Here is a 24,410-nt window from a genome sequence, read left to right on the forward strand (position 1 = left end):
ACAACAAATTGTATCCTATTCAAAGTCAAAAGCATTTCACATAACTGCACTAACATTACAGAACATGGATGTACAGTCACAGGAATATAATCTAATCATCTGATGTATTAATGTCCATATCTGAAGTCATGACCACTGTCAACCGCATCAAGTCACACGGTTGTGTGTGTGACTGTTGTCATGGAGACCCAGGTGTTCCTCCAGGACCGAGAAGGCTACTCTACCTGGCACAAGGACACTGAGCAAGGGTTACAGCTACCTAGTCCAAAAGCTGGATAGAGGGGCTCAGTGAATGTGGTGTGGAATGTGTACATATGGGTCAATGTTTCAGAGAGGACCGTGTAGAAGGACAGAGTGCCGGCCGGCCAGTCCAGATACACTCCTATTCTGTGCCTAGAGTGGTTCCTAAAGGGGGGGAATGTAATATCTGTGCCATTATGACAAAAATGTGTTTTGTACTCCATACACCAGGACTTGTCATTGTGTCCAATGACAACGTCATTGGAGATGCTGCCTTTTCTTTTGATTCCTTTGTACGTCACTCCGAGAACAACGTCATCAGTTGACTCCGTTTCCCAGTAATGGCGCTCAGTCAGAGCCTCTCTACAAAGAACCTGAAAAGCGTCATAAAATCTCTCTGGGTGATCAGGGTATGGCTGTTTCTTAATCTCATATCTCACCACTCTGTTTCCTTCAGACAGAGAAAGGTGTTTGTTTGCTGTGTTTGGGTCCAGTGTGAGATCACAGGCATCTGTAGACAAGAGGTGAGAGGAGAGGATCAGCTGGATTAAATCAGGAGTGTATTGTTACCAGGGCTGTCAAACTATTTAAAAACGATATGTAGTATAATACTTTATGTACCATGTCAAGTATAATGTATTCTTACACTTCTTCAGCAGCTCCAGTTTCACCCAGCACTCATCGTTCTGGTCAATACTGTGCGAGAGGCAGGAGAACAGATAGTGTGAATATACTCAAAGGTCTTACTAGAGTATCTTGCATTATTTTCATCAACTGCACTTACTTGATGTTCAGTCTACAGGCTGGATCTTCCATAGTAGCAGAGAGCACCTTCACTCCTGAGTCTCCTGGGTAATTGTAGCTCAGGTCCAGCTCTCTCAGGTGGGAGGGGTTTGACGTTAGTGCTGAAGCCAGATAATCACAGCCTTCCTTTGTGACTCTACAGAACGGCAGCCTGCAAAGAGAGGTAATGACGATCTTTGGCACATAAATCCTGCTTTTATTACTCACAGCAGATTCAGACATGAGACCAAATTACAAGGTTCAAGACATGCCAACTTTATGATACACCTATCTGCCATAGGATTGCTTTCAAAATAGAAATAGACAATATTTATAAGATTACCTTTGCAAAGCACATTTTCTCCTGTACTTTACTATCGGGGAAAAGTGTGAAACGATGTCTCAAAAAGATGGGGGTATCGTTGGAAATTGTAGACATGGGTCTCCCGGGTGGCGCAGTGGTTAAGGGCACTGTACTGCAGCGCCAGCTGTGCCACCAGAGACCCTGGGTTCGCACCCAGGCTCTGTCGTAACCGGCCGCGACGCGACGGCCGGTAGGTCCGTGGGGCGACAATTGGCCTAGCGTCGTCCGGGTTAGCCGGTCTCATCGCGCACCAGCGACTCCTGTGGCGGGCCAGGCGCAGTGCGCGCTAACCAAGGTTGCCAGGTGCACAGTGTTTCCTCCGACACATTGGTGCGGCTGGCTTCTGGGTTGGATGCGCGCTGTGTTAAGAAGTAGTGTGGCTTGGTTGGGTTGTGTTTCGGAGGATGCATGACTTTCAACCTTTGTCTCTCTCGAGCCCGTATGGGAGTTGTAGCGATGAGACAAGATAGTAAAACAATTGGATACCACGAAATTGGGGAGAAAAAGGGGTAACAAAAAAAAAAATGTGTGGACATGGAACAAAAAGTTCAGACCCACTTGTTTATTTATCAAAGTTGATATATCGATGGGGATTAAAACATACTGACACGGAAACTACACGCCAAGAGAAAACCTGGTTGTACATTTTTTGAACGGAGCATGCTTGTTTAAGATGGTGAGGAAGGCACTTTTAAAGAATAACCAGGAGTCCTCTACTGACGGGATGAGGTCAATGTCTTTCCAGGATACCCCGGCCAGGTCAATTAGAAAGGCCTGCTCGCAGAAGTGTTTTAGGGAGCGTTTGCCAGTGATGAGGGGTGGTCGTTTGATCGCAGACCCATTACAGATGCAGATTGAAAACAGCAGAGGTGTATTTGGAGAGCGAGTTATTTAGGAGGATATCTATGAGGGTGCCTGTGTTTACGGATTTGGGGTTGTACCTGGTAGGTTCATTGATAATTTGTGTGAGATTGAGGCCATCAAGCTTAGATTGTAGGATGGCCGGGGTGTTAAGCATGTCCCAGTTTAGGTCACCGAGTAGCACGAGCTCAGAAGATAGATGGGGAGCAATCAATTCACTGATAGTGTTGAGGGCACAGCGGGGGGCAGAGGGTGGTCTATAGCAAGCGACAACGGCGAGAGAATTGTTTCTGGAAAGGTGAATTTTTAGAAGTAGAAGCTCAAATTGTTTGGCTACAGACCTGGAAAGTAAGACAGAACGCTGCAGACTATCTTTGCAGTAGATTGCAACACCGCCCCCTTTGGCAGTTCTATCTTGGCGGAAAATGTTATAGTTAGGGATGGAGATTTCAGGGTTTTTGGTGGTTTTCCTAAGCCAGGATTCAGACACGGCTAAGACATCTGGGTTGGCAGAGTGTGCTAAAGCAGTGAGTAAAACAAACTTAGGGAGTAGGCTTCTAATGTTAACATGCATGAAACCAAGGCTTTTACTACAGTTACAGAAGTCAACAAATGAGAGCACCTGGGGAGTGGGAGTGGAGCTAGGCACTGCAGGACCTGGATCAACCTCTACATCACTAGAGGAACAGAGGAGAAGTAGGAGAAGGGTACGGCTAAAGGCTATACGAACTGGCCATCTAGCACGTTCGGAACAGAGAGTAAAAGGAGCAGGTTTCTGGGCACGATAGCGTAGATTCAAGACATAGTGTACAGACAAAGGTAAGGTAAGATGTGAATACATTGGAACCTAGGCATTGAGTAATGATGAGAGAGATGTAGTCTCTAGAGACGTTTAAACCAGGTGATGTCGTCGTATATGTAGGAGGTGGAACAACATGGTTGGTTAAGGCATATTGAGCAGGGCTTGAGGCTCTACAGTGAAATAAGACAGTAATCACTAACCAGGACAGTAATGGACGAGTGATCATATGGATCCAGTGAGTGGTTGGGCTGGCTGGGGACACGGCGATTCAGACAGTTAGCAGTCTGGGGCTAACAAGCTAGCAGTTAGTAGGTCGGGGCTAACAAGCTAGCAGTTAGCAGACTGGGGCTAGCAAGCTAACAGTTAGCAGACTGGGGCTAGCAAGCTAGCAGTTAGCAGACTGGGGCTAGCAAGCTAGCAGTTAGCAAAACGTGGTTAGCAAGCAAGCACGTTGACGTTGAGACTGGTGTTTTGCGGGTACTATTTAATGAAGCTGCCAGTTGAGGACTTGTGAGGCATCTGTTTCTCAAACTAGACACTCTAATGTACTTGTCCTCTTGCTCAGTTGTGCACCGGGGCCTCCCACTCCTATCTATTCTGGTTAGCGCCAGTTTGCGCTGTTCTATGAAGTGAGTAGTACACAGCGTTGTACGAGATCTTCAGTTTCTTGGCAATTTCACGCATGGAATAAGCCATCATTTCTCGGAACAAGAATAGACTGATGAGTTTCAGAAGAAAGTTCTTTGTTTCTGGCCATTTTGAGCCTGTAATCGAACCCACAAATGCTGATGCTCCAGATACTCAACTAATCTAAAGGCCAGTTTTATTGCTTCTTTATTCAGAACAACAGTTTTCAGCTGTGTTAACATAATTACAAAAGGGTTTTCTAATGATCAATTAGCCTTTTAAAATGATAAACTTGGATTAGCTAACACAACGTGCCATTGGAACACAGGAGTGATGGTTGCTGATAATAGGCATCTGTGCGCCTATGTAGATATTCCATAAGAAATCTGCCGTTTCTAGCTACAATATTCATATACAACATTAACAATGTACACTGTATTTCTGATCAATTTGATGTTATTTTCATGGACAAAACAATTGCTTTTCTTTCAAAAACATTTCAAAGTGACCCCAAACTTTTGAACGGTAGTGTACGTACATACTATATATATATATATATATATATATATATATATATTAGCATGGGTATATATATATTAGCATAGGTATATATATATTAGCATGGGTATATATATATATATATTAGCATGGGTATATATATATTAGCATGGGTATATATATATTAGCATGGGTATATATATATATTAGCATGGGTATATATATATATATTAGCATGGGTATATATATATATTAGCATGGGTATTGAAATATACTAGAGGGTGGATAACAATAAAAACACTAATATAAGAAGTGGACAGTACATGTTTTGTTTTTGGTCTGAATGAATGTTTACATTATGATTTTTCTCTGAACTGTATGTGAACCCCTCTGCAATCTACTGGCACTAATCATTAAAACTAGGACTTCAACCAGGCTGTCCCTATGCTATTTGCTCTCTTTCTCTCTTAAACTGCTAGCACAAAGCCTCTGTGAAAATGTGGTTTTTCACAAAAGAGCATGAAAAAAATATAAACTGGCCCAGCTCTACATAATTCAGCAAGGATGTGTGCAACTACCACACATTATAGGTATTACCAAATACCTTTCAATTCACATTCCTTGCAGAAATAACTACTTGTAAACCTTTTAAAACATCCAGAAAGACAGTGGTCTTAGAAGGGCATTTATACTTTAAAATACATATTGTATGTGGATAACAAAATTCTGCAGTATTTTAATGTCCTTGTTTCATATTTTTTTCCTTACCTCCAACTCTATATATCCACCAGAGCCTATGAGGACCTTGGGGATCAGATTTATCATTATACCCATTGATCAAACGTATAACAGACAGACACTGCTCAAAAGGAGTTGTTTGTGATATCTACACTCAGTTGCCACTTTATTAGGTTCATCACCCTATTCACGAAAATAAATTGCTCCTACATACACCAAGTCCAGTGGTCTTGGCTTCCTAGACACTAAAGCATGCAGAGAAGTATTCTGGTATTCTGTTTGAACTTTAGAATGTGCATAATGACAGCAGTCTGTGATGGTCTTTTGTAACTCAGAAAAGTTCCAAAACTGTTTTTTTTTATTTGTATAATTCCAACACAGCTTGTATTGACTGTAAAAAAAACTCCATGTGGACATAAAAGGCTTTGTTCCCGCTTTAGCGGATAATGCATTCACGTTAAACGCTGCATGTCAGCGGAATCGGAAATGACCTTCACATTTCTTTCAAGGAATCTGTAAGGCTTCAGTTTGAATAGAGCCCTAGATGACTCCAACCATGGATAAGTAGCCTAATGTCGCATGTCTTTGGGTAAAAGCCATAGTAAAAGTTGATGGCAGATTGTGATGGGGCAGATAAAAATTATCTTTGGGCCGATACCTTAGAAAGAGTTGGTTGGATAGAGAGAAATGACGTCCTAATTTATTCAATTAAGCTCATATGTATATGCAAATGAGTTGTTATTTTCAAATGTTATTATTCAATCAATATAATAACAAAACATAGAAAAGAGAGTAGCCTACCAACCTCAGAGTCTCCAGTTTACAGTGGGGATTCCCCAGTGCAGTAGACAGCAGCTTCACTCCTGAATCCTTCAGGTCATTGTTACTCAGATCCAGCTCTGTCAGGTGTGAGGGGATGGTCTGAAGAGCTGACGCCAGTGCTTCACAACTTTCGTTATTGAGATTACATTGATAGAGCCTAAATGAAAAGAAGAAACTTATGAAGACAGAAAGTCCCCAGTCCCTGCCAGCCACCGTCACCATCGAAACTGTTTTACTCAGCGACCTGTTCACTTGGATTTGGCCCAAACCTTTTATCCTGTGTCCCAGATCTGTTTTTAGATCCATGCATCGTTTTCTCCTATATCAGCTGTTGAACTCTGTAGCTGTCTTAAAATCCAACATTGGCCTCTTAATGACGTCCCTGTTAACCTGTTATGTTGACCTTGCTCCAAGGAATATGTACTTAGTGTCTTGGTATGTGGTATAACCTCCCCCTGATCACTGCCTGTCCACAATGTCCATGGGATGTTTTAGAAATGCTCCATAATATTTCTTTAACATTGAAAGTGTGAGAGTTGATTGTGAAAGGCTGTCAGGCTATATTTTGTATTTATTTGACCTTTATTTAACCAGGCAAGTCAGTTAAGAACAAATTCTTATTTTCAATGACGGCCTAGGAACAGTGGGTTAACTGCCTGTTCAGGGGCAGAACGACAGATTTGTACCTTGTCAGCTCGGGGATTTGAACTTGCAACCTTTCGGTTACAAGTCCAACGCTCTAACCACTAGGCTACCCTGCCTATATCCTTCAAGAAATACAAACCTGAGAACAAGAAACATACTGACCTCAATTTCTCCAGTTTACAGTGTGGACTTTTGAGTCCAGTGGAGAGCAGCTCCACTCTTAAATCGATCAGGTCACAGTGAACAATGTCCAGCTCTTTCAGATGAGAGGAATTTGAGCTGATAGCTGAGACTAGTACTTCACAGAAGTCGTCTGTTAGTGTATTTCGATTCAGCCTGTACACAAGATTTATTTCATTTTATTATAACATGCATTTTGTTTGTAATTCAAAGATCCCAACATGCTAAATCAAAACGCCTGCATTTATTTAGTAAATCAAACAACCCCTGACAAAGAAATGAATGACTTTGAATTCACAGTCCAAATCGATGTACTAACAGAAAAACTACTGACCTCAGTATCTCCAGTTTACAGTGTTGACTCCCTAGTCCAGTAGAGAGTACCTCAACTACAGAATCCCGCAGTGTGAAGTTACTCAAGCCCAGCTCTCTCAGGTTGCAGCTGAGAACTGTTTTTATAGAGGAGACCAAATTATCACGGCCCTTTTTTACGAGTCCATTCCCGCAGAGACTGCAATTGCAGATATAATGCATTTTAAGGCAGCTTGTTTCATCAACACATTGAGGCAGATTGTTTTGTGAGACATGCTATTATATCTTGTGGACAGATGCACGTAACATAACTGGTATCGATGCCAGACTGGTGCGACGACTAATGAGAAAGTTTGTTTCGGTGTGGCATTAGCACATGGTTTGCAGTAATATGTCATCTTGGACACCCAGAACTAAAATCTTGCATAATTGCATCAGATGCTCGATCAATGCCGCATTCACGTGCTAGTCAGAAGAAGGAAACTATTACATTTCCGACTTGCTAACTAATTGAACGCGGCACGCGTAAAACTACAACCAGTTAGCAAGTCAAAGATTTCAGAGTTTCCTAGTTGCGACTAGCACGTGAACAAGGCATAAGTCAATTTGAGGCAAATGTTTGCCTAAATGGTCATTGTCGTGACAAAGAAAATATTAACACATACAAGAAAGAAAATGTTACCTCATCATTCAACGGCACTTGCTGACATAAAATGTATTTTTCTATTTTAAAAAATCAAATAAAAAATCTCTTCAATTACCTCAGTGCTTCCAGTTTACAGTCTTGGCTAGACAGTCCAGTACAGAGCACATCCACATCTGAATCCATCAAGATTGAATCTATCAGGTGCAGTTCTCTCAATGGTGAGTTTGGTAACTGGAGAGTTGAGGCCAACGCTGCACAGTACCATCTATCCAAATAAACGCCTTCAATTCTGCAGAAACAGAGGAAAATTACATTTAGTCTACATTTGAGTCATTTAGCAGACTTACAAGAGCGAATAGGGTTAAGGGCCTTGCTTTTGACCTAGTCAACCTTGCGGTTCCTGGCCCATCGGTCTTAACTGCTAGTCTTAACTACCTGCTGCCCTAATTATTCCTGTGAGGATTTGGATCTCACAAAAGTTCAGTGTTTGAAAAAGCATCTACTTTCTTTTTTTCCGATAGAAATAAAAGCATTTTCCACGCACTGTAATTTATAAATTGACAAGTGCTAGGTAAATGAGTAATCCTTTTGGAGAAAGGGATTGTAAATACACAGTAATTGTTTTAAGATTTTTCTTTATCATCCCTGGAGAGTGCCAAACATTCAACTTGAGGCCCCCAGAGTGCCAAACATTCAACTTGAGGCCCCCAGAGTGCCAAACATTCAACTTGAGGCCCCCAGAGTGCTAAACATTCAACTTGAGGCCCCCAGAGTGCTAAACATTCAACTTGAGGCCCCCAGAGTGCCAAACATTCAACTTGAGGCCCCCAGAGTGCCAAACATTCAACTTGAGGCCCCCAGAGTGCCAAACATTCAACTTGAGGCCCCCAGAGTGCCAAACATTCAACTTGAGGCCCCCAGAGTGCCAAACATTCAACTTGAGGCCCCCAGAGTGCCAAACATTCAACTTGAGGCCCCCCAGAGTGCTAAACATTCAACTTGAGGCCCCCAGAGTGCTAAACATTCAACTTGAGGCCCCCAGAGTGCCAAACATTCAACTTGAGGCCCCCAGAGTGCCAAACATTCAACTTGAGGCCCCCGGAGTGCCAAACATTCAACTTGAGGCCCCCAGAGTGCCAAACATTCAACTTGAGGCCCCCAGAGTGCCAAACATTCAACTTGAGGCCCCCAGAGTGCCAAACATTCAACTTGAGGCCCCCAGAGTGCCAAACATTCATCTTGAGGCCCCCAGAGTGCCAAACATTCAACTTGAGGCCCCCGGAGTGCTAAACATTCAACTTGAGGCCCCCAGAGTGCCAAACATTCAACTTGAGGCCCCCAGAGTGCCAAACATTCAACTTGAGGCCCCCAGAGTGCCAAACATTCAACTTGAGGCCCCCAGAGTGCTAAACATTCAACTTGAGGCCCCCAGAGTGCTAAACATTCAACTTGAGGCCCCCAGAGTGCCAAACATTCAACTTGAGGCCCCCAGAGTGCCAAACATTCAACTTGAGGCCCCCAGAGTGCCAAACATTCAACTTGAGGCCCCCAGAGTGCCAAACATTCAACTTGAGGCCCCCCAGAGTGCTAAACATTCAACTTGAGGCCCCCAGAGTGCTAAACATTCAACTTGAGGCCCCCAGAGTGCTAAACATTCAACTTGAGGCCCCCAGAGTGCCAAACATTCAACTTGAGGCCCCCCAGAGTGCTAAACATTCAACTTGAGGCCCCCAGAGTGCTAAACATTCAACTTGAGGCCCCCAGAGTGCTAAACATTTAACTTGAGGCCCCCGGAGTGCTAAACATTCAGGCCAAAAAAGCCTGACGTTAGAACGTCTGCACCATTAAAGCTGGAGTCCGTTCTTGGTGAAACTGCCACGCCCTTCTGGGATATTACAACAACGAAGAAGTTACTTCAAACAACCAACACTGTTTGGTTCCCCCCAGAACACTCTGCCGGACACTCCTCTCCTACGTTTCTTAAACAAAACAAAAACACTGATAAAGGTATTGGGGTGAACAGTGGCGCTGTGCGGATTCCAGCTTTAAAGGGGAAATCCAGTAGAAGTTGACAGTTTTCAGTTGAGAAATTATATTCTAGGGTTGGAATTTTTTTTTTTTACTGTTTAAGTAGCCAGGGAAACTAATTGTTCTCAATTTATGATTGAACATTTAGATTTTTCTCCCTGACTGTGGTGCTATTTACCTAAATTATTAGGATTTTCTTGTGATCACAACAAAACTACTTATTTCGCTCAAATAGGGATATCATTCAATTGTGTTTTCTTTGAAAAGATGGGCCTGGCTAAGAAAATAACATTCAGTTAAGTAGCCTACCTCTCCTCTTATAGTTGGGCGTGCGAGATCAAGTGGGCCGAGTATACTCTGGGGTCCCATGTGCCCGTCATCTCACACCTGTGTCTGAATTTTATACAAATATTTAAAGAAATCATTTTGACAGTAACCCTCCTTTTTAATTTCCACATGTAGCAAGCGTGGTGTCCAATCTACATGGGTGGTAGGTGAATCAGACAATATCGTTTTCATGCATCTAATTGCTGCCTGCCTCTGCTTCCTCAGTTAATTGGCTATCAAGTTTTTTTTTTAAGTTAGTGAATCAGGTCGGACTCGGTTGGAGAGTGAGTGTGTTGTTCAAAATGGATAAACAAAAGGTAAGACCAAGTTGTGCACAAAAACACAGCACAAAAGCTTTATCTGATCAAGGTCGTGCCATATTACCGAAGATAACCACATCATGGGGGGGGGGGGGGGTCCCCAAATGCCGACTTTATGGGGGTCCGGAGAAACTCAGCTACACCAGTGTATATGTTCCATACTAACAGCCATCCAAATACAGACTATACTGATTTCTCAACAGCATGCTTATTGCATTTCAGGTCAAAGAGGTAATGGGTAATGAAAACAATAACAATTCAGTATATTCATTGTTATTTGGTATGTGTGAATGTTGACAATCTTTCTTACATTGCCTTTCTGCAGTTCCTCACAGCTGGAAGAAGTCTGAAAAAACCCTTTTGGGAGGTTTTATATTTCTTCAGGACAAACTCATCCAACACCTTCTCTGACATCAGAAGTACATAGGCCAGTACTGAGCAATGAGCGGGTGAGAGCTCTCTGTCTGCTTCCTTTTCTGACAGATATCTCTGAATGTCTTCATGTAGGGAATGGTCTTTAACTTCTTCAGTCAAAGAGAAGAGATTGAGGCACCTCTCAGGGGAGACATCAATTAGATCCATCTCCTTAAGTATTATCTTCATTTCTTTAACAATCTCTGAACTGTTCTCTGTCTTTGGCAGCAGGCCTTGTAGGAGGCACTGAACGGATTCCATAGACATTCCAAGAAGGAAGCGGAGGAACATGTCCATCTCTCCATTCTCTCTGGACACAGAATTGTACATGGTAATCTCCATCAACTCATCCAAGGGAAGGTCTACAGGCTCGTTCTCCAAGATAGCTTTGAGATATGGTTCTGAACCTTCCATCAGGAAAGACTTGAGGCTCGATGACGTCTTGAGGCTCTTGGTTGTGAAACAGTGGAAAACAAAGAGGGCAGCAATAAACTCCTGAATGGTCAGATGCATGAAGCAATACACCTTCTTTTTGTACACCTTCTCTTCTTTAAAGATTTCTGTGCACAACGCAGAGTAGACTGCAACTTCACTGATGTCAATGCCATATTCATTCAGGTCTTCCTCATAGAACATGAGATTGCGTTTCTCCAGGTGTTCAAACGCTAGCTTCCCCAGCTTCAGAAGGAAGTCTTTATTTGATTCCCAGATCTTCTGTGTATCCCTCTCATGCCCAGGATCCTTTTGTGCCAGCTGTATTTGAATGAGCAGGAAGTGAGTGTACATCTCAGTCAGAGTTGTAGGGATTTCTCCATTCACATTTTCTCTCAACAGTTCCTCAAGAACCTTAGCGGAAATCCAACAGAAGACTGGTATGTGGCACATGATTTGGAAAGTTCTCGATGTTGTAATGTGTGCGATGATTCTTCTGGCAACTTCCCCATTCTTGACCCTCTTTTTGAAGTACTCCTCTTTCTGTCGCTCATCGAACCCTCTTACTTCTGTCACCAGGTTGATGTATCTACGGGGAATCTGATTGGCTGCTGCAGGTCTAGAGGTTATCCAGATCAGAGCTTTGGGAAGCAGCTTCTCCTCGATGAGGTTTGTCACCAGTACATCTACATTGTGACCTGTCTTTGTAACATCAGTCACCCTCTTGGTATTGAACTTTAGTGGATGTCGCTTTTCATCCAGACCATCAAAGATGAACAGAACTTTGCTGGTAGCATATATCTTTGCATCTTTTATCTCTGTAAGTTCAGGGTGGAAGTCATTTATAAGTCCATGAAGACTTAACTCATCATCTTTGATCGAATGCAGCTCTCTGAAAGGGAGGACAAAGATGAAATCCAAATCCTGATTGGCTTTTCCTTCGACCCAGTCAAGGACGAACTTCTGCACGGAGACTGTTTTTCCAATGCCAGCAATGCCCTTTGTCAGCACAGTTTTAATGGGTCTCTTCTCTTCTTTCTCTTGTCCAGCTAAGGGTTTGAATATGTCATTAGAGTTGATTGGAGTGTCCGACGATGTTTCTCTTCTGGATGTGTATTCAATCTGCCAAACCTCATGTTCTTTATTAACTCCTTCATTCTCTCCCAGCGTGATATAGAGCTGTGTGTAGATGCTGTTCAGGGGAGTTTCTTCCTCTGCAGTGCCTTCAAACACAAACCTAAACTTCTTCTTCAGACTGGCTTTATGTTCCTCTTTAACTCTCTGTATGAGTTCTGTAAGGACAGAGTCAGAATAAAACAGCTTCGTTATTAGAGCATAAGATGAAGAAGAAGTCTTATCCACCTTTCACTCATACGGTTGAGACTGTCTACTAATAAACCACTATAAGGTCTAGTGAGGTGCTGTGGGGTTTTCATGAGACTGTCTACTAATAAACCACTATAAGGTCTAGTGAGGTGCTGTGGGGTTTTCATGAGACTGTCTACTAATAAACCACTATAAGGTCTAGTGAGGTGCTGTGGGGTTTTCATGAGACTGTCTACTAATAAACCACTATAAGGTCTAGTGAGGTGCTGTGGGGTTTTCATGAGACTGTCTACTAATAAACCACTATAAGGTCTAGTGAGGTGCTGTGGGGTTTTCATGAGACTGTCTACTAATAAACCACTATAAGGTCTAGTGAGGTGTTGTGGGGTTTTCATTGAGACTGTCTACTAATAAACCACTATAAGGTCTAGTGAGGTGCTGTGGGGTTTTCATTGAGACTGTCTACTAATAAACCACTATAATGTCTAGTGAGGTGCTGTGGGGGTTTCATGAGACTGTCTACTAATAAACCACTATAAGGTCTAGTGAGGTGCTGTGGGGTTTTCATGAGACTGTCTACTAATAAACCACTATAAGGTCTAGTGAGGTGTTGTGGGGTTTTCATTGAGACTGTCTACTAATAAACCACTATAAGGTCTAGTGAGGTGCTGTGGGGTTTTCATGAGACTGTCTACTAATAAACCACTATAAGGTCTAGTGAGGTGCTGTGGGGGTTTCATGAGACTGTCTACTAATAAACCACTATAAGGTCTAGTGAGGTGTTGTGGGGTTTTCATTGAGACTGTCTACTAATAAACCACTATAAGGTCTAGTGAGGTGCTGTGGGGTTTTCATGAGACTGTCTACTAATAAACCACTATAAGGTCTAGTGGGGTGCTGTGGGGTTTTCATAGTTTTTTTCTTAATTTGTCAGAAGTCAACTAATTATTCACCATTCCTCATCCTACTCCTTTATCAGTAGTCATCTTATTCAACTCATTCCATTCCTCATCCTACTCCTTTATCAGTAGTCATCTTATTCACCATTCCTCATCCTACTCCTTTATCAGTAGTCATCTTATTCAACTCATTCCATTCCTCATCCTACTCCTTTATCAGTAGTCATCTTATTCACCATTCCTCATCCTACTCCTTTATCAGTAGTCATCTTATTCAACTCATTCCATTCCTCATCCTACTCCTTTTGAGTCCACACTTACTTATACTGTATCTATGGTAACATCTCCTATGAATACCCTCTTCATAATGCATTATATGTGCATGCATATGCACAATACACAATGCAATATAACCTATTAGCTCCTATGTCATACATCATAATATGTGCTTATAATTAAAGATGTATTTAGTCTTCTTTGTCTTTATCTTCATATTGTGGTGGTAGTGGATGGCAGTGTGTGTTCCTCGACACGCTCTGGGTCTCTCTGCACTCTGGGGACAGGTAGCATAGATCACCATGCAACTCACTGCAGAAAGAGAGAGAGGGTTCAACCACAAAACTTTTATTGTAAACACACACACACTCTAGTAAAGTAAAATGTTTGACACCTTACCTTTTTTGTGTGTCACTGCATTGTGCAACCTGGGAGGAGTCATCTAGAATTTGAACAAAGAAGGAAAATATATGATATTCTCCTACAGTTCTGAAGGTGACTTGATTGAATACAGTATGAATTTAATGTGCAGGTGGATACTTTTTCCTCACAGTTATGTAAAGAAAGTTATGTTTTTACCGTTGTTCTGAATGACGTTCTGAGTGATGTTCTGAGTGATGTTGATGCTACCTCCTACTTCATTATTACTGATCACTGGGGCACATAGATTGCTTCCACCCTCAGCTGTGAGGGAAAACCGGGGATTGTATGCTGGTGAGAACGGGGATTGTAGGCTAGGAAGACTAGGAGAGACAAAGAGATAAATAGAGGTAACACTGGCCCCTGTGTCCTCACCCTTGTACTACAACACAAGGCAAAACCGACAAACCATTTCAGGGAAATTGGTCTCACCTTTGTTGACAGGGCGTTTCTCCACCAATGAGACTGTTGCCCTCTGCGATCCTCCCTACCCCGATTTTCTTCTTTGATTTTTGGAGAAAGTGGTTGTGTCCCCATCTTCTCTCCTCCCTTTGGAGCAATTGCTCCCCATCTCTTTCTCTCAAATCTCAATCTATGGAACATGAGTGAACTCATGAAAACATTTTGTTGTATTCTTCAGAAAATGTGTTCTAAACCCTACCAAATTAAAGACAATAGCTGTTACCTAGAAAACAGTTACAAATATATTTTACTCTTATGTATTGCAAATCCATTTGAGTTTGATAAATTGTTGAGAACACTTCTGTTCCACCATATCAGTAGCATCTGATTTAAAGGGAAATGGAAACCGTTTAGGAAGTAGATCTAAGCACTAAACATGTTCATTTAACATAAAAACATCTATATTTTTTGTATTTTGATCGCCGACAAGGTTTATTTGAGCTATGGTCAGCGCTATTTTAAATTGCCATAGCAAATTGTCTGTGGTATTGAGCTTTCACGCGGAGAGTGAATTGAAGAGAGTGAGGTCAGGTGCGGACAACGAAGATGGCAACAACAAGTAGTCATTCAAACATGAACTGTATAGCGCCAGGCTATAGGAATTGGCTCCAAAAGAATCCCTTGGTAAACTACCATCAGCTGCCCAATGACCCACAACTTTTGAAGAAGTGGCTTCATGTCCCAAAGAGGAAGGACATGCCAGCTTGAGCTTGTAGGATGTGCAGACAGCACTTCGGAGGCAGACTTTGCGATGAAGGGCACTTTCGATGCGGCAACTGACGTCACCGATTGAAACACTATTAGCGCGCACCACCGCTAACCAGCTAGCCATTTCACATCGGTTACACTCACCCCCCTTTTGACCTCCTCCTTTTCTGCAGCAACCAGTGATCCGGGTCAACAGCATCAATGTAACAGTATAACTTTACCTCGTCCCCTCGCCCATACCCGGGCTCGAACCAGGGACCCTCTGCACACATCAACAACTGACACCCATGAAGCATCGTTACCCATCGCTCCACAAAAGCCACGGCCCTTGCAGAGCAAGGGGAACCACTTCTTCAAGGTCTCAAAGCGAGTGACGTCACTGATTGAAACGCTATTAGCGCGCACTACCGCTAACTAGCTAGCCATTTCACATCCGTTACATATAGTTGAATGTAACTACCTAATTGCATCTGAAGTGTTTTGTGTAACACCCCCCCCCCCCCCCCCCCCAGAAAATAACGTCAGCAAGCAACTCAACTGCAACTAAAGTTGCAACAGTTTCTGTGTACTCCTGTTATCAGGTAATGTCAGATAGCTTCCACCTCAGATAGTTAAGTAACGTTAATGTAATATATTTTTGTTGACAGATTTTTGTTGTAATGTTTTGTTAGCTCCACCTCATTTAGCTAGACTGAAGTTGACATAGCTAATGTTTGATGAAAAATACATTTCCCTGTATTTTCAGACAGACAGACAGACAGACAGACAGACAGACAGACAGACAGACAGACAGACAGTCTGTCTGTCTGTCTGTCGACAAAGCATACAAGACAGGTAGCTTGTTGATACCAACTGAAGTTGGGGTTCAGTTGTCTGAACAAAGCGTTTGTTTACAGGATGACATCTTCATTCCCGAACATGTTTTCATCCTGGAGGAGACTGCAGGAGGCAGAGGAGGTACATGCAAATCTCTAAGGCTATTGTTTATTTCAAGTTTATGTAGTGATTTTTGAATATACAGTTGAAGTCGGAAGTTTCCATACACTTAGGTTGGAGTCATTAAAACTCATTTTTAAACCACTCCACAAATGCCTTGTTAACGAACTATAGTTTTTGCAAGTCGACATCTACTTTGTGCATGACACAAGTAATTTTTCCAACAATAGTTTACAGACAGATTATTTCACTTATAAGTCACTGTATCACAATTCCAGTGGGTCAGAAGTTTACATACATTAAGTTGACTGTGCCTTTAAACAGCTTGAAAAGTTCCAGACAATTATGTCATGGTTTAGAAGCTTCTGATAGGCTAATTAACATAATTTGAGTCAATTGGGGGTGTACCTGTGGATGTATTTCAAGGCATACCTTCAAACTCAGTGCCTCTTTGCTTGACATCATGGGAAAATCAAAAGAAATCAGCCAATACCTCAGAAAAAAAACTGTAGACCTCCACAAGTCTGGTTCATTCTTGGGAGCAATTTGGTACCATGTTCAGCTGAACAAACAATACTACGAGAGTATAAACACCATGGGACCGCGTAGCTATCATGCCGCTCAGGAAGGAGATGCGTTCTGTCTCCTAGAGATGAACGTACTTTGGTGCGAAAAGTGCAAATCAATCCCAGAACAACAGCAATGGACCTTGTGAAGATGCTGGAGGAAACAGGTACAAAAGTATCTATATCCACAGTAAAACGAGTCCGATATCGACATAACCTGAAAGGCCGCTCAGAAAGGAAGAAGCCACTGCTACAAAACCGCCATTAAAAAGCCAGACTACGGTTTGCAACTGCACATGGGGACAAAGATCGTACTTTTTTGAGAAATGTCCTCTGGTCTGATGAAACAAAAATAGAACTGTTTGGCCATAATGACCATCGTTATGTTTGGAGGAAAAAGGGGGATGCTTGCAAGCCGAAGAACACCATCCCAACTGTGAAGCACGGGGGTGGCAGCATCATGTTGTGGGGGTACTTTTCTGCAGAAGGGACTGGTGCACTTCAAAAAATAGATGGCATCATGACAGAGGAAAATTATATGGATATATTGAAGCAACATCTCAAGACATCAGTCAGGAAGTTAAAGCTTGGTCGCAAATGGGTCTTCCAAATGGACAATGACCCCAAGCATACTTCCAAAGTTGTGGCAAAATGGCTTAAGGACAACAAAGTCAAGGTATTGGAGTGGCCATCACAAAGCCCTGACCTCAATCCTATAGAAAATGTGTGGGCAGAACTGAAAAAGCATGTGCGAGCAAGGAGGCCTACAAACCTGACTCAATTACACCAGCTCTGTCAGGAGGAATGGGCCAAAATTCACCCAACTTATTGTGGGAAGCTTGTGGAAGGCTACCCAAAACATTTGACCCAAGTTAAACAATTTAAAGGCAATGCTACCAAATACTAATTGAGTGTATGTAAACTTCCGACCCACTGGGAATGTGATGAAAGAAATAAAAGCTTAAAAAAAAATCCTCTCTACTATTATTCTGACATTTCACATTCTTAAAATGAAATGGTGATCCTAACTGTCCTAAAACAGGGAATTTTTACTAGGATTAAATGTCAGGAATTGTGAAAAACTTGAGTTTAAATGTATTTGGCTAAGGTGTATGTAAACTTCCGACTTCAACTAACTATAGCCTAATAGGTCCCTTATTTGTTATCTACCAACAGGAAAGAACGGTTAGTACAGCTGCGTAGTGTTCCTGCGCTGCGGTGGAGAAGAGGTCCACTGGGACCATCACTGAAGAACTCAGGGCCCAGCTAGATTGCGCTCACGACCATCAGTATACAACCAAGTCCTGTATTCTGATACTGAGTCCCCTATACGCCACAGATGGAGTTGACGGAGAGTGAGGTCATTGAAGACCAGAACTCGCTGTGTGAACCTGTGAGCTCAGAATCACAATCATCACAGAGCGAGCCAATATATATATACTATCAATCACTTTGGGGGAGCGGGCTGGTGTTCTGAGAAGGAGCAGGCCATTCAACAGCTAATTCTAAAAAACACCCACCCATAAAGGGAATCGGAGTGGAATAGTTTTTCCACACATTTTTTTTTAGGGGTTTCAATGGATGTGCTACTTTGTCCCGATCCTGCTGTTTCGACTTTCTCTCAACCTATGAATGCTCAGCTATGAAAAGACAACTGACATTTGCTCCTGAGGTGTTGAACTGTTGCACCCTCTATAACCACTGTGGTTATTATTTTGATGTAAAAAGGGCTTTTGTAAAATACATTTGAATGATTGGATGCTGTGTATTCACTAACTGTCTGAGTGATGGGACATTTATAGTATCTGTAACATGTTTTGGTGTGGATTTAATCTGCATCTTATTTTCTTAAAGTGGGAATCATCAGTAGAAACAATAAGTGTTCTCCCTGCTCCTTATTCAGTAAAAAGCTGAGGGACGGGGCTGGAGAAATGTAACCACTCACAAATTCATAGACAGAGCTATAGATGCAAGAACTGACCATCCATGATATCAAAATTGTAATCCTGTTTCTGATCTGTTTCCACTACCATGTACCCTGTTCGCTTTGGATAAAGGTGTCTGCTAAATGGCATATATTATTGAAGTCTACTTTAACTCTGCCAAGTAGCTGCCCAGCGTAGTTACCATTCCTTTCCAATAGATGGCAGTGGAAGCTGGTTGAAGTCTCTGTAGCGGCAGGGACATGGGATTAGTATGTATTGAAAGTAGTTTTATCTGGTTACGCTTCAACCTGTTGTTTATACCGGACAAGCTAACTAATACTATTTTTACATATAGAAGAAACGACACACTCAGGGATGAGATTCCGTACACCTCGTCCAATTCTCCCTTTTGCCCATAGGGTGAACTGGAAAAATCATAAGAAAAGTTAGTCTGATATCGAAACTAAATCATATAATGAGCACGTCCCATATTTGGTTAGAAAGAGATTTCATGAATCATGATGTCTGCGATTCCAACTCCGGTCATCTAATCTAAAGGTAAATGTGTTACCATAGCGCCAAACAGCGCTGATAAAACATCTCTATACTATACTGATTATATATATATATTGAGCACCTACCCACTACAGATATTAACCTTAAACTATTTATAATCAAGCAAAATGTCACCAATTATTTAACTGGCATATCGGCTGCAGACTGGTCGAGAAACCTCTTCAGCCAGGAAGTCCTTCATAACGATTAGTGACACGTCCAATAAATACATCGCCAGACAGACTGACTGGAACCTCTGACTGGATGTAATACAGCCACCATCCAGACAGACTGACTGGAAACTCTGACTGGATGTAATACAGCCACCATCCAGACAGACTGACTGGAACCTGACTGGATGTAATATAGCCACCATCCAGACAGACTGACTGGAACCTGACTGGATGTAATACAGCCACCATCCAGACAGACTGACAGGAACCTGACTGGATGTAATACAGCCACCATCCAGACAGACTGACTGACTGGATGTAATACAGCCACCATCCAGACAGACTGACTGGAACCTGACTGGATGTAATACAGCCACCATCCAGACAGACTGACAGGAACCTGACTGGATGTAATACAGCCACCATCCAGACAGACTGACTGGAACCTGACTGGATGTAATACAGCCACCATCCAGACAGACTGACTGGAACCTGACTGGATGTAATACAGCCACCATCCAGACAGACTGACAGGAACCTGACTGGATGTAATACAGCCACCATCCAGACAGACTGACTGGAACCTCTGACTGGATGTAATACAGCCACCATCCAGACAGACTGACTGGAACCTGACTGGATGTAATACAGCCACCATCCAGACAGACTGACAGGAACCTGACTGGATGTAATACAGCCACCATCCAGACAGACTGACTGGAACCTCTGACTGGATGTAATACAGCCACCATCCAGACAGACTGACTGGAACCTGACTGGATGTAATACAGCCACCATCCAGACAGACTGACTGGAACCTCTGACTGGATGTAATACAGCCACCATCCAGACAGACTGACTGGAACCTGACTGGATGTAATACAGCCACCATCCAGACAGACTGACTGGAACCTCTGACTGGATGTAATACAGCCACCATCCAGACAGACTGACTGGAACCTCTGACTGGATGTAATACAGCCACCATCCAGACAGACTGACTGGAACCTCTGACTGGATGTAATACAGCCACCACCCAGACAGACTGACTGGAACCTCTGACTGGATGTAATACAGCCACCATCCAGACAGACAGACTGGAACCTCTGACTGGATGTAATACAGCCACCATCCAGACAGACTGACTGGAACCTGACTGGATGTAATACAGCCACCATCCAGACAGACTGACAGGAACCTGACTGGATGTAATACAGCCACCATCCAGACAGACTGACTGGAACCTCTGACTGGATGTAATACAGCCACCATCCAGACAGACTGACTGGAACCTGACTGGATGTAATACAGCCACCATCCAGACAGACTGACTGGAACCTCTGACTGGATGTAATACAGCCACCATCCAGACAGACTGACTGGAACCTCTGACTGGATGTAATACAGCCACCATCCAGACAGACTGACTGGAACCTGACTGGATGTAATACAGCCACCATCCAGACAGACTGACTGGAACCTCTGACTGGATGTAATACAGCCACCATCCAGACAGACTGACTGGAACCTCTGACTGGATGTAATATAGCCACCATCCAGACAGACTGACTGGAACCTGACTGGATGTAATACAGCCACCATCCAGGCAGACTGACTGGAACCTGACTGGATGTAATACAGCCACCATCCAGACAGACTGACTGGATGTAATACAGCCACCATCCAGACAGACTGACTGGATGTAATACAGCCACCATCCAGACAGACTGACTGGATGTAATACAGCCACCATCCAGACAGACTGACTGGATGTAATACAGCCACCATCCAGACAGACTGACTGGAACCTGACTGGATGTAATACCATCCAGACAGACTGACTGGATGTAATACCATCCAGACAGACTGACTGGAACCTGACTGGATGTAATACAGCCACCATCCGCTGGGATTTTGTGCTGTTTCGCCACCATCTCTCTACAACACACACACACTCCTATTCTATCTGGCAGCATCCCCACTCACACCTGTTAGTTTTGCTACGCAGACCCTCTAGCTGAGGTGTTTCAGGCGGCATATCTGTGTTGTTACTGCTACGAAAACGAACTCTGATCTCGGGCAACAGTCGGCTCAAACATGAACGGCTTCAGTAGGTTTATTGGCTCCCTAACTAACAATTTCATTCTCTGTAATAAACGAATTCTCAGACTCGGAGCTACTTGGTAATTCAGCCATTTTTGGGAGTTCCATAATGTTCTCTCCTGCCAGTGACGCAACAATGCCAATATGGCGATTTACAGTTAGCTGGTGTTGTAAATCCTAGTGTTTCCATTCCTCCTTAAGGTGAATCTAAATATTCGGTTCAACAAAGATTTACATCAGAAGTTACTCCAAAACAAATCGAACATATTGTAATTATTAAAAGAAGATCCTTACCTTTCTGGTAATATAAATTTACTGCGGTGTGAATGTCATGTTATTGTGTGTGTGTGAGAGAGAAAGAAAGACAGAGAGAGCGAGAATGAAAGAGAAAGAGAACCCCTATCTTGGCAGGTTGTTATCTTAGATCAGGGCACAGCAGGACTGTCAGCAAACAATCTCTACGAAGATAAGCGCCGTTCTAGAATATTGGTTCCCACATAATATCCTATTGGTGAGCCAACTGGTAAATGCAGAGGGTCCACCCAGAAACAGTGTTGCATCTTTTTTGGCATTGTATTCAAATATCAATTACGGTCCCATTCTGATTTGCTTCTAACAGTACCAAAAATGATTACAGGTCATGGTAGAAATAGTTTTAGTTACTTAGCACCGTGGTCCTGGAATTCTCTCCTGAACATTTTTAAAATGTGATGATCTAGTGTCGTTGGTGGAGTTTAAACACTTGATCGATGTATATATCATAGAAGAGTGTAATTGTTTTTAGGCCAGCTGTTTTTAGTCAAGATGTTTGTGTTTTTAATGTAATATGTAATTGTTGTACTGTATGTGTGTTTATAGTTTTGTTTAATGTTGTGTTAGTGTATGTAAGTTGTTTTGTCTGAAACGTTGTTCCCCCTGCTGCTATTGGACCAGGTCTCTCTTGGAAAAGAGATATTATCTCAATGAGAAAAAAAAAGACATGCTTTTTTTCTATTGCCTACTTAAGTAGACGGTCTGACTTCACCACTACGCGCCAAATCTTCCCCTATATTCTGAACATGGCGAACCTGTTACCAACACCTGCGCCGAACGTTGTGCAACAGGTAATTCATATGTTTACCTAAGTAGTTAGAAGGGTCAGAGCCAATGACACATCAAATCATTGATTGGGTTAAGACGAACCGCCACTCCAAAACTAGCAGACTAATGGAGACACATTGTCTACGCCTCATGGGAAAATAACGGTACAACTTGCAATCTAAAAGACTGGCAGTTTAAGCAAAGAAACAGACATCGAAAGAAAATATACGAGTAGCGTAACCAAAAGGTAGTACATGCAGGCAAGAGCGTAGGCAACATGTATTCAATGGGATTGGTTGCTGGGAAAGTTGAACCGAAAACCATTTTTGCATTCGTTTTCAAATATTTGTCATAGAGTTTTGCTCTCGCTTTAAAATGATTTGCTTATAAGTTTTGGGGGTTTGCTTTTGATGTGTTCTTTTTGTTGACAATTCTGTACATTTTGCTTTCAATTGTTTGGTTTTTGATTTCAACATCCATTACTTCACCCATCCTCGAAAATATGTTTACATTCACAACTTTATTTTTCATGTTCACAATTTATTTTATTTTGAATTCAATACATATGGCATGAAATTGACCCCATACATTACCGCCACTTACTGTTCTGGAGCGCCTCTGCCTCCCACCTATGAACATGGATCTAGTTAGTATGCCAAAAGATCCCGGATGTTGTACTAAATTCGCCAAAATAGGACATATACACGCATTAGACATAATGCAATAGTTGCCATAATGCAATTCTTCAGAAAACGGGCGAGGCTTCACAACGTTTTCAGAGTTGAAGAAAATGGTGGAAAATATGCAGCTGAAGTCCAATGAGAGTGGATACAAATTAATTGCAACTAATTATGACAAATGTTAAGAAATATAATAAAGAAATGACTTTTCCAATAAGTTACACATTATGTTGGTGGACAATTTGTTAGCTACGCTATCCTTACGAACTGCATAGCATTACAGCAGTATGTACCGGTATGTTAGCGAGTTACCTAACATTAGTTGTCTACTACATCGAACTTGCAAGGCAGTATATTAACTAACTAACTACCCAACATTGACTTGATTATTCACATCATGCTTAGCTAAGTGGTATAGTCGTTGTGCCTTTCAATGGAGTTAACAGCTCTCTCGTCTGAGTGTGCCAGAGCGCAGAATAACTGATGAATTTACGAACGCTCAACACCAGTTGAATATGGTCAGTAAACATAAGCAAAAAATGTATTAAAAAAGCGTAATTAAATTGTTGCTAGCAGCACAGTTACAGTCACCAACGCACTGGATAACATGAAAACAGCCTAACCAGCTCTGCTAGGCTAGGGCGAATAAAATAGTCAGAGTGAGGTGTTCTCTCATTTGTGGCAAAAAGTAGCTAGCTAATGTTAGCCAGTTAGCTTGGGTGCCTGACTGCAGTTGAACACTCGGATCAACCCCCCTCGGCCAGAGTGTCCAGTACGCTCCGAGAGCAAAATGCTCTGAATTTGATGAACTGACAATCTGACAACGCTCTGGATTTAAAAAATGTTTAGCAAGTAATTTGTTATGCTAACAAGCTAGCAAGAGGTTGCATAGCAACAGCATCAACTTCCGGTAGACAGGTGAAGCGCTAGTACGCTCAACGATACCGTTCCTTTACAGTATACTAAAATGAACTAATAGTATGTAGTATATACTCATTAAGTATGTAGTATACAGTAAAGGTATTAGAACACAGCTATTTATTGCCTACCTCCTCATGCCTTTTGCACACAATGTATATAGATTTTTTTCTTTCTACTATGTTATTGACTTGTTTATTGTTTACTCCATGTGTAACTCTGTGTTGTTGTCTGTTCACACTGCTATGCTTTATCTTGGCTAGGTCGCAGTTGCAAATGAGAACTTGTTCTCAACTAGCCTACCTGGGTAAATAAAGGTGAAATAAAACATTTAAAAAATAAAC

General features: G+C 42.3%; 1 pseudogene; it reads right to left on the bottom strand.

Annotated features, from left to right (window-relative positions):
- Positions 1–24: 24 nt before the first annotated feature.
- Positions 25–14,531, bottom strand: LOC139402165 (NACHT, LRR and PYD domains-containing protein 3-like; annotated as a pseudogene).
- Positions 14,532–24,410: the final 9,879 nt, after the last annotated feature.

Source organism: Oncorhynchus clarkii, unplaced genomic scaffold (assembly GCF_045791955.1).
Source record: "Oncorhynchus clarkii lewisi isolate Uvic-CL-2024 unplaced genomic scaffold, UVic_Ocla_1.0 unplaced_contig_1139_pilon_pilon, whole genome shotgun sequence".
Taxonomy (NCBI): domain Eukaryota; kingdom Metazoa; phylum Chordata; class Actinopteri; order Salmoniformes; family Salmonidae; genus Oncorhynchus; species Oncorhynchus clarkii.